General features: G+C 41.6%; 1 non-coding gene across 1 annotated transcript; it reads left to right on the top strand.

Annotated features, from left to right (window-relative positions):
• Window positions 1–204: 204 nt before the first annotated feature.
• Window positions 205–323, top strand: LOC111738117. The gene has a single exon (XR_002779702.1). It is a non-coding gene; the product is annotated as a 5S ribosomal RNA (ribosomal RNA).
• Window positions 324–10,193: the final 9,870 nt, after the last annotated feature.

The raw sequence follows: 10,193 nt of genomic DNA, 5'->3' as shown, positions 1-10,193 counted from the left end.
AGGGGAATGGAAAAGTGGGACAAGGAAGGGTTTTTTATCAAGCTAGTTATCTCTGGGGGCCACTGGAGCTTAATGCCATCCACAAGGATACTCTGAGAGTTAGTGGAGAACAAACACCTTAAAGAACTGGGGTATTTGTTAGTTAAAGCCTATTTCCAGGGGCTAATCCCTGGAACTTTGGGCATGTTCAAGGTTAAAATTGTCATCTACAGCCATGCCACTCTGAACAAGCCCGATCCCATCTGATCTCAGAAGCTAAGCAGGGTCGGGCCTGGTTAGTACTTGGATGGGAGACCACCTAGGAAGACCAGGTGCTGTAGGCATAAAAAATAAAAACTAAGGGATTGTAAGCTGACAAGGTCCTTGCAATCTGTGAGGTCAATCAAGGGTTGCCTCACCTAAAAAAAATTAAAAAATAAAAAATAAATTGTCTTCTGCTGCTAGAATAAGCCCTCAGGTAACAAGCAAAGTCATATAGCCAGAAGTCTGATGGCAGGCTGGTAAGGTGAGCACCAGAAGAGGGGACAACAGATTCTTAAGCTAATAGAATTCTCTGCCTCTTTCCAGTTTTATCAAAGACCACTTCCTATCAGTAGGGAGACAAAGAGAAGGAAGCCAAGGAGAGAGAATCCGCTCTCATCATTTTTTTAACATAGTGATTTTCAAGATAAAGATTCGGGAAGATTCTCAAGATGAAGGAAGGGGGAAGATCTCCAAGGGAAGACAAGTGGTATAAAAACATTCTAATAGAATGTCGCATGGGGCTGGAGTGTACTTACTGCTCTTTGAGAATACAAATATAGAAAGAAAAGTTCAGGGAAATCTCACTGCCACACGTAGAAAACAGAGCAGTGATCTCCAAGTTGATGAGCCTTAAGTAATAGACCTTTGGGACAGGAAGCAGGTCCTGAGAAGTTCGGTGGTTACCAAAGAGAAGGATGGGTTTTTAAAGATTGGGAAACACCGTCAGCATGAACGAGACCAAAAGGCTAAACACTATATGACCAGGAACCTGAGAAAGTGGATGAGAGCCACCTTGTGATTTAAAAGGATGAAGCATTTTAAAATAGAGTGTGTTGGGCAATCCAGCCTCCTTTAGAAAAAATAAACCTGGCACAATATGAGTTTCACCCTGAAGGAAACCTTAACTCTGTACCCTAGTATGTCTCCCCCTATAGGGCGCTCTCATTCTGAGCACCACCACTGATCCCCAGGAGTGCTCAGCTCCTCGGGTATGTTCTTCTGAGCTCCACCAAAAGTGGACACTAAAATAAGGTCTATGTGAGGGTAGTTTGCTTGTGGAGTGATCTCACGAAGCAGCAGTGAGGTAGTGGGGAATGGAGGAAATGACAATAAAGGGTGCATGAGTGAGCAGGTTACTACTGTGGACAACTGGTCTCTATCCTGCTGGGGACTTTCTGAGGAACCATATAGAATTTGTCTAAGAGAAGCTGTGCATTCGTCCATAGGTCCCCATCTCCCAGAGGCATAAACTACTCCCTTGCACTTCTGGACCGAGTGTGTATGTGAGAGTCCAATGGGCCTCATCAGCGTGGAGAATGTTCCAAGGCATAAAAGCAGAGAAACTGTGGGTCTGGCTCATGGCAGCCATGGGGGTTCACTGCTCAGGTCTCCTTCAGCAGAACCTGCTGTAGAACATCTCCTGCTGCAGCACCCTCGGATATGCCATAGCACTCACCCCAAGACCACTTTCCCCGGTTGTCCCCAGCCAACAGGAGCACAACAGGGAACAAGGCCATTCCTGCCCAGTGAAGGACTCCTCTAAAAGGCATTTTCTGCTCAGAGACTCCATTGTCCTGGCCAAGACTGTCTCAGAACTACACTATGTTCTGAGGCTTTCCCTGCCTACTTTTCTTCCTCCCCATTATCTTTCACAAGACTTTCCCCTCATAAAAACTTCTTGGTCATCTAATCCTGCATTAACGTCTGCCTTTAGGAGTACCTGTAGTGACACGAAGCTTGCAGGAGACCATCTGTTGGTTTGCAGCTGTCCACTACTGTGGTGCTGAAATTAGAAGCAGGCCAAGGAGTGTGCTACAGTAACAAACTATATCTGTGTTCTCCCTCCCAGACTGGGTAACCATTCAATGTGTAGCACATTACCTTGGGTCTCCTTAGCCAGGGGAAGTAGCTGGTACTTTCAAAAGACTTCTTTAAATTCCGGGAGTAGGGGATGAGGAGATTGCCACAAAACCACAGAGTAGTTTGAATGGGAGCTGTTCCTAGAAACATGGATTCTGCTAAAATCTGCAAAGTCACCCTCAGTTGTTCACAGCTCAAGAGCCAAGAGCTGCACCCATGGCTTCTATCACTCCTGCTTTCCAGCCTCCTGCAAATGCCTTACCTCGGCAAAGCTTGACAGGAACCAATCAGCAAAATTAACTAGATATGCAGCAACACACTTTCAGCCTTCAGAGTGCAGACTACAAAGGGGAGCACTGAAGGATGTGAATGAAGCTATGAATGTGAAAAGATGATTCCCAGGATGGAGAGCAGTGTACCCTTCAGTGTCATCAGATAGTACTGTCTCGTGTGGGGTCAGGTGTCTTGGCTCCATGGAGGTTGTGAGGTAGAGAGAACAGAGGACTAAGCTTGGATTCTGTCAACAGGCTTAAGTCCCACATCTGTCAGAGACCAATTGTGTGACCTTGGGCAAGTAACATGACCTCTCTGAGCCTCGGCAACCTTCTTTGTAAAGCAGAGGTAGGACTAGACCAGAGATTTTTCAAGCAATGCTCTAAGGAATCCTTGGGTACCATAGACCTTTCAGGCCTTATTTGGAAGGAGAGAGGAGGCCAGGTCTACCTGAATTAGAGTAACTCCACCTTTACCTGATTTTCACTTCAGGGTTTTCCAGGATTTTCTTTAAAGCTTAAAATAAAAGAATAAAAGCTTGAGAATCTTACACCTAGATGATCTTTAAGGCTTTTTCTATCCTTAACTTTCCTAAGTCTTTGAAATGAAATCTGCGTCCTGCTTCACAGAAGTGTATGATGTTCAGAATCCACTTAAAACACTCTTCTCATCTGTAAAATAATGAAGTCATCACTATATGGACAATGTGATGTGTCAGTTGATTTTCACACATCCTTATTTCATACCCATTCTCCCAAGAGAAGTACCATCAGTATCCCCATTCTACAGCTGAACCAGCTGAGGCTCAGAGAGGCTGAGCACCATGCATCACTCAGCTAACAAATGGCTTGATATCCATCAGGCTCCAATATCTATGTATTTTCAACTCAGCTTCCTGCCCATTTTAGAGTGATACGAGGAAGAAATGAAACTATTAATGTAAAAATATTGTACAGAAATACAAATCATGATATAGGCATAAAGAATTGTTATTCTATTTTATAGTCAGAGTTACTTTTGCACAAGTGAACCTAACTCCCTACCACAGTATAATATCATGTTAAAAAATCTCTGGTTAATAACCTACTTTTGACAGAATTTACAATCCTTGCCCATCATTTGTTCTGGACTCAGTTCATGAATCACTCCTGATCCCCTTCCACCACAGGCCTTAGCCACTTTCCTTGTGCAAGTGTCACACTGTGCTTAAGGACAAGTTTGGCTCTAAAGCTATATAGCCTTGGTTTCGCTAGGCTCCTCCATTGATGAGATTAGTGGCCTGGAGTGAATTACTTATCTTCTTTGCCTCAGTTTGCTCATCTGGTAAATGGAGATGCAATGAGTTTAGCCAGCTGTACAGTTTGAGGGAACAATCCTCCACACAAGACTTCCTTTACTTCTGACATTAATTGCAAGTTGAGGAAGTCTCCCCAAAATATTCTCAGGTTCAATAATTCACTGGAAAGATTCACAGCACTCACTGAAAGCTATTACACTCTCAGTTTACTACTGGGAATAGGTACAGGTTAACACTAACCAAAGGAAGAGACTCACAGGGACTTTGGGAGGGAGCTAAATACGGAGCTTCCAGTTGTCATCTCCCCATGGAGTCCTGGATGGCATTACCTTTCTTAGCCACAGTGTGTGACAATATACACAGAGTACTATCAACCCAGGAAGCCCACCCAAGACTTGGGTGTCCAGAGTATTTACTGATGCTTGATCACATGCTACCCAGACGGCTGACCTTTAGTCTCCAGCCCATCCCAGAAGTCAAGCTAATACCTTTGGTCTCCAGTTTCTCCAGAGATTTGATAATGCGTGGCCCAAAGTGCCCACCAAAAATCACATTGTTAGACTGTCTAGTGGCCAAAACCCCAAGGCAAACAATGACACTCTTATCAATCAGGACATTCCAGGGGCCTAGAGATCGGCTTCCAAGTGCCAAGGCAAAGGCCAGACCAACTTTTGGGTAAGGTGAATGCTTCACTACACAGGGAATAATAATAGCTCCTATTTCATGGGGTAATTGAGATAATTAAGTGAAATAACAAGTCTACCATCCTATGTATGGAATTCCAAAATCCTAAATGCTCTGAAAGCTGGAATGTTCTCATAAATCGCTTAGTGGCAAAACTTATATGAGGTTGTTTATATATTTTTACCCCAGTGAGAAATCCATACATTTCCCTGCAGAAATATTACTGTGTGTGATTTGGGGGATGGTGCTACAACCCTCCCCCCAGGGGATGTAACTGTACAATCAGCATCTACAACCAGTTGCCTTTCTAAAACCTAAAAATGCAACTGGCCCTGAGGAACTTAAATAAAGGATTGTGGGCTCTAAATATGGGCACTAATAACAGTCCCTGGCATGTAGTAACTGCTCAATAAACTCAAATTATTATTATTTTCTGCTAAGAAAAAGACAAAGAGTGGAAGAAGAAAACACCCCCAAAGTGATCAAGGCCACTGATTTAATATCCCTTTGGCGAAATTTTACCCCAACTTAAATTTTCACAAGAAAACTCCAGGAACATATACGGTAAAAATAAATTTTGTGGAAAATTTATCTTAAGTTTATTATCATAAATATTATATATTGTATGTTTTGACACAATAAGTAAAAATTAAACATGTCACAGAACAGTTAAGCAGGACTTGCTAAGGATGTGGGAAAAAGAGAGGGTACCATTGTAGTTTTGCGGTTTGCCTCAGGCTTTCAGCCCTTTGTGTATATTAACAAACTCTTGCTGTAGATTTAATTCTGCTCTTCCTGAAACTCGCCACCTGGAGAATTACTTTAGAACTTCCTACTCATTTTTAGATAATTTGACTTATTGCTTAATGAGCCTACCAATTAAGTGTTTGCAATATTGTTTTTCCCTCTCTAGAACTCTTTTTTAAAGTATATCCTATTCTCATCAAAAGGGAAGAATTCTGCCTGAAATCAGACCCCAGGGAGAAGCAAATCAGGACTAAAAATGTCAAAGAAGAAAGGAAAATTCACAAGAGCCCGCCCACATCACAAGCAGGGGAGAAACAGAACCATTCCAGGAGCCAGTTTTTCCACCTGCATGCATCACAGTACCATCTCCAGTTGGGGAAAAATGGATGGATAGACACAGAGGTTGTCTCATCACAGGACCACAGCCTCTGATTCACAATCCCCAAATCCAAAGAGCTCTGAGAACAGAAAGATTTGTAACTCAGTTAAAAACCTGCCCTGGACTGATAAGAGGCTATTTATAGTCTTTATGCTATTCAGTGTGAATATTCATAGGTTTGGCTACAGAAATATTAATGTTTGATTATGGGGTGCTTCACCAGAATCTACTGGGAGTGATAAATAATATGATGTATATGCTGAATGACCTTCCTATAAATCAAAAACTCCTGAATTTGGAAATACATCAAGGTTTTTAAATAAGGGATTATGGACTAACATTGCACGAAATCCCAAGGGGTAGGTGTTAACTTCATTTTAAGGATAATAAAACAGATTTAGAGATGTTAAGTAACCTGCCTCAAGTCACACAATAAGCAGCAAAATATTATCCATTTTGATAGAACGACTATATTGATTGTGACTTCCAATGGACAAGACTGCATGACATAGTCAGGGAGCTGATGATACCTGAAGATACACTGAAAATTATGAAAAGAAGTTTTTCCACTGGCAAAATTATGCTGCTAAGGTTTCAGACCAGTTCCCAGAGAGGCCTCCCATCTCCAGCTTCAATGAAACTGTGCCTTCTGACTTTAAGGAGATACATTTCTTCTCATCCCTTAAAAGCAGAGGAATTTGATAAAGAAGTTGCCTAGCAAAGAAAAAAAAAAACCTACTAGACTGAAATCAAAACAAATCATTTTTTGCATATTAATCAGGCTCCTGATTGAAACTGTGCGAGCTGCTTCGAGAGAGGAATACTAAAAGTAAAGCACTGCTAATTTAAGCACGACTAATTTTAAAAGATGTACCTAGAAACAGCCACATGGGAGAACCACTTAAGCTGTATCAACCACCCGCTTCACTTCATTTGATGGGATGTGCCTGGGTTGGGAGCCCCAATGTCATGACATCTGCTTCGTCCCTGTGAGTACAGAATGAAATCGGCCGTTCCCTGTAATTTGTGGTGCTCTGGTTTTCATGAACCCATCCCGAATTCCTTCTTTCAAGTAAGCAAGAGGGGCCCCGAGGGAAGATCCTGATCTGGAATGAAAACAACTATCAAGCAGCTGTCACAAAGCTTGAGCCTCTCATCCCCATGATGCTGGAAGGCCACCTCTTCGAGAAGGCAGTCCCATAAATGCAGCTGCTGGGCTCACTGGTAAACATCTGGAGCAGACACTGATGGAGTTATTCCCAAATCCTTCGGATCCCTTTCGTGGTTCTCTGCACCCTTCCCTAGGCTTCTCAGCACCTGTACCCATGATGCTCTTGGAAAGATTGTCCTGGGGCTGCTGCCACAGGTTTACCTGCAAGCACTGGGAGTTTATCCCCTGAGGCAACCCTTGGCCAGTGTTGGACTAAGGCAGGAGTGGGGAAGCTCAACTCTCTGGCCTCCAGTCCAAACATGATTTAGGCTCCCGAGCACCTCTGTGAATCAGGTCAAAGCTGTGACTTTTCCTGAAATTGCCTTTTTTTTTTTAGCTGCTTCTCCTTCTTTATCAATTCTTCTACCACTTTCTTATCGATTTCTCCTAAGAGCTCATCCTTTTTTTAAAAAAAAAAAAGCACCACTTCTGGGTTATCCCACCTAAGACCAACATACCCAAAGTTTGGAGATCTCAGTATAGAAGGTACATGTCATATACTGACGCAAACAACAAACCTCAAGTAAATTCTCTAGACTTCTGGAAAAGACCTACTTACTTGAAGATCAACTATTCCACAAGTGATCTCATTATTTGCCACCTGAATGTGCATGAAAACAAGCTAGGACTAGAGAAGAGAATATGACCCAGTCATGTGCCCATCTTTTCTGTCTCCAGAGCTAGGGAACCCAGTATACCCCTGGCAGAGGCTAGAAGCTATCCCAAGGTTTGTTATCCCTTTTCCCTTACAACCATGGAGCCCCAGTTACAAACTGGATGCATGTCTACCTACTCAGCCTCCATTCAAGGTAGATGTGCCCAAGCAGCTAATTTCCAGCCAATGAGTATGAAGCTAAGTGATTTGTACAACTTCTGAGGCAGGCCTCCCCCTTCCGATCACCCTGTGTGGACGTGCTGGAAAGCCATCATAGACCACGTGGATGAAGGCCATGGCTGAGGAATGGAGGAAAAACAATAGAAGGATCCTGGTCCCCTGCACCCTGCAGTTACCCACACTGTTTCATGAACAGAAAAAAACATCTATTCATGGAAGACAAGTCACTGGGGGTTCTTGTTAGAGGAATCAAACATATATTTTAAATACAATTCTTTAGGGAGTAGTAAGGTTACCAGTTTCAAACTGTGTCACAAATAAAGAGAAAAGAATCTGTCTTAAGTTAGATTTCCCATAAAAGACCCTGAGATGAAGATCCATGTCAAAGAGACTTATAAGAAAACGACCAGGAAAAACTGGGGGGGCGGGGGGGGGTAGGTACAAGTCAGGAAGAGAGAAGAGAAAATGGCAAGCAAGTTTGCGATATCAGATAAAGCCCCATGAAGGGTAACTGTGGCTCTTCAGGGGAGTTTTGGGGGCGGTATAGCTCGTGATTACAGATGAGAGAGCTGGAGAATTTATGCATACCCCACTTACCAGTCAAAGGATGCCCCCCGAAGAGCAAAAATCACACCTAAAGCACATGCAACAAAATACGAAATAAGCGAGTGGGCCTCCATCGAACTAAAAGTCCAGAGATGGTGAGTGAGGAGGCAGGAGCATCTGCACTCATAGGTGCTGCTGATTGAAGTGTAAATTATTACAACCCTTCTGAAAGTCAATTGCTTCAAAAAACTTAAATATATGCATACACTTTGACCTTCAAAAAACTTAAATATATGCATATACTTTGACCTTCAAATAAATCTGTGTTTAGGAAATTTAGGGGGTGTATAGTTCAATAAATTTTTATTAAATATATAGATTCCCATAACCACCAACACAAGTATACAACAAAAAACTCTTTTCTGCTGTTCCTTTACAGTCACCCTCTTCCCCCCACGATCTCCGGCAACCACTGATTTGTTCTTCATTCCCTATAATTTATCTTCTCAAGAATGTCACATAGGTAAAATCACACAGTATGTCACCTTCATTCACCAGGAGGTGTTTTTCATCTAAGTTGTTGCATTTATCGATAATCTTTTATTGCTGAGTACTATTTCATTGTATAGATGTACCACAGTTTATCCATCTACTAATTGAATGACATTGGGTTGTTTGTAGATTTTGGCAATTATAAACAAAGCTGTCACAAACATTTGCGTACAGGTTTTGTGTGAACATAAGTCTTCGTTTTTCTAGATACCTGGGAGTGGGATTGCTGAGTCATATGGTATGTACATGTTTAACTTTTTGAGAAACTATATGATTACAAAGAGCCAAATACTTTGAAATACTTTGGGACCTTGTTAAAAATCAGTTGGGCATATTTTTGTGTAGCTCTATTTCTGTACTCTCCAATCTATGTGTCTTTGATCGATGTGTCTATCTCCACCAATACCATAACCTCTTGATTACTATAAATCTTAAAATCAAATAGTTTAATTCTTCTGACTATATTTTTTTGCAATTGTTTTAGCTAGTCCAATGTATTTGTTTTTCATAAAATTTAGAATGCTTTTGTCTACACTTACTAAAAACTATGCTGAGATTTGACTCATATTGCTTTGAACCTACAGGTCAATTTTAGCAAAATTTACATCTTTACTGAATCTTCCAATCCATGAACACGGTACACCTCTCCATTCGTCAGGTGTTCCTTGTTGTCTTTCGTCAGCTTTTTATAGTTTTCAGCAGGTGGACCTTGCACATATTTCTGTGAGAGCTATACATAAGTATTTTATTTTGAGGGGAGCTATTAAAAATTGTATTTTTAAAAATTCTGCTTTCCAGCTGTACACTGTTAGTGCATAGTGCGTCCTACAATTCAGTAATTGGTTTTTGTACATTGAACTTGTAGCCTGCAAACTTGCTTACCTTACTTGTTAGTTCTAGATCTTTTGGAGATACCATGGGATTCTCTACATAGAAAATCATGTTGTCTGTGAAAAGAGAGCATTTTATTTTTTCCTTTGCAAGCTGTATTACTTTTTGGTTTGCTTTTATTTTTTATTTCTTTTTTCCTGATTGCACTAGGTAAGACTTCCTGTGTGGTGTGAACAGCAGTGGTGAGAGTGGACATCCTTGCCTTATTCCTGATATTAGGGGAAATCATCCAGTCTTTTACCAGTAAGCATAATATTAGCTGTAGGGTTTTTTTGTAGATGTCCTATTTCAGGTGGAAGAGATTTCCTTCTATGGTTCCGTACCCAATTCCTATGCGTGTGTTTTTTCCACACCACAAAGCAATTCTCCTACACCAGCTGGGTATGCTACAATTCAACTCAGTTCTGACACTATTTACCTGGATAGTGTCCAATCCCACAGGTTATGGGCTCAATCCCACAAGACTTCCCCCCTCTGTCTTCAGACACCAATTGTAAATCCAGATTGTCACCTGTGCTTCTAACCAGTGGGCTGTAGATCAGAGGTCTCAAAAACCCCTTCCTTGAGTTTGACTAATTTGCTTGAACAGCTCATAGAACTCAGAAGCATTTTACTTACTAGATTACCAGTTTATTTTTAAAAAGACATAACTCAGGAACAGCCGAGTAGAAGAGAT

Source organism: Pteropus vampyrus, unplaced genomic scaffold (assembly GCF_000151845.1).
Source record: "Pteropus vampyrus isolate Shadow unplaced genomic scaffold, Pvam_2.0 Scaffold35, whole genome shotgun sequence".
Classification (NCBI taxonomy): Eukaryota; Metazoa; Chordata; class Mammalia; order Chiroptera; family Pteropodidae; genus Pteropus; species Pteropus vampyrus.
This window is presented reverse-complemented; position numbering and strand designations above follow the sequence as displayed.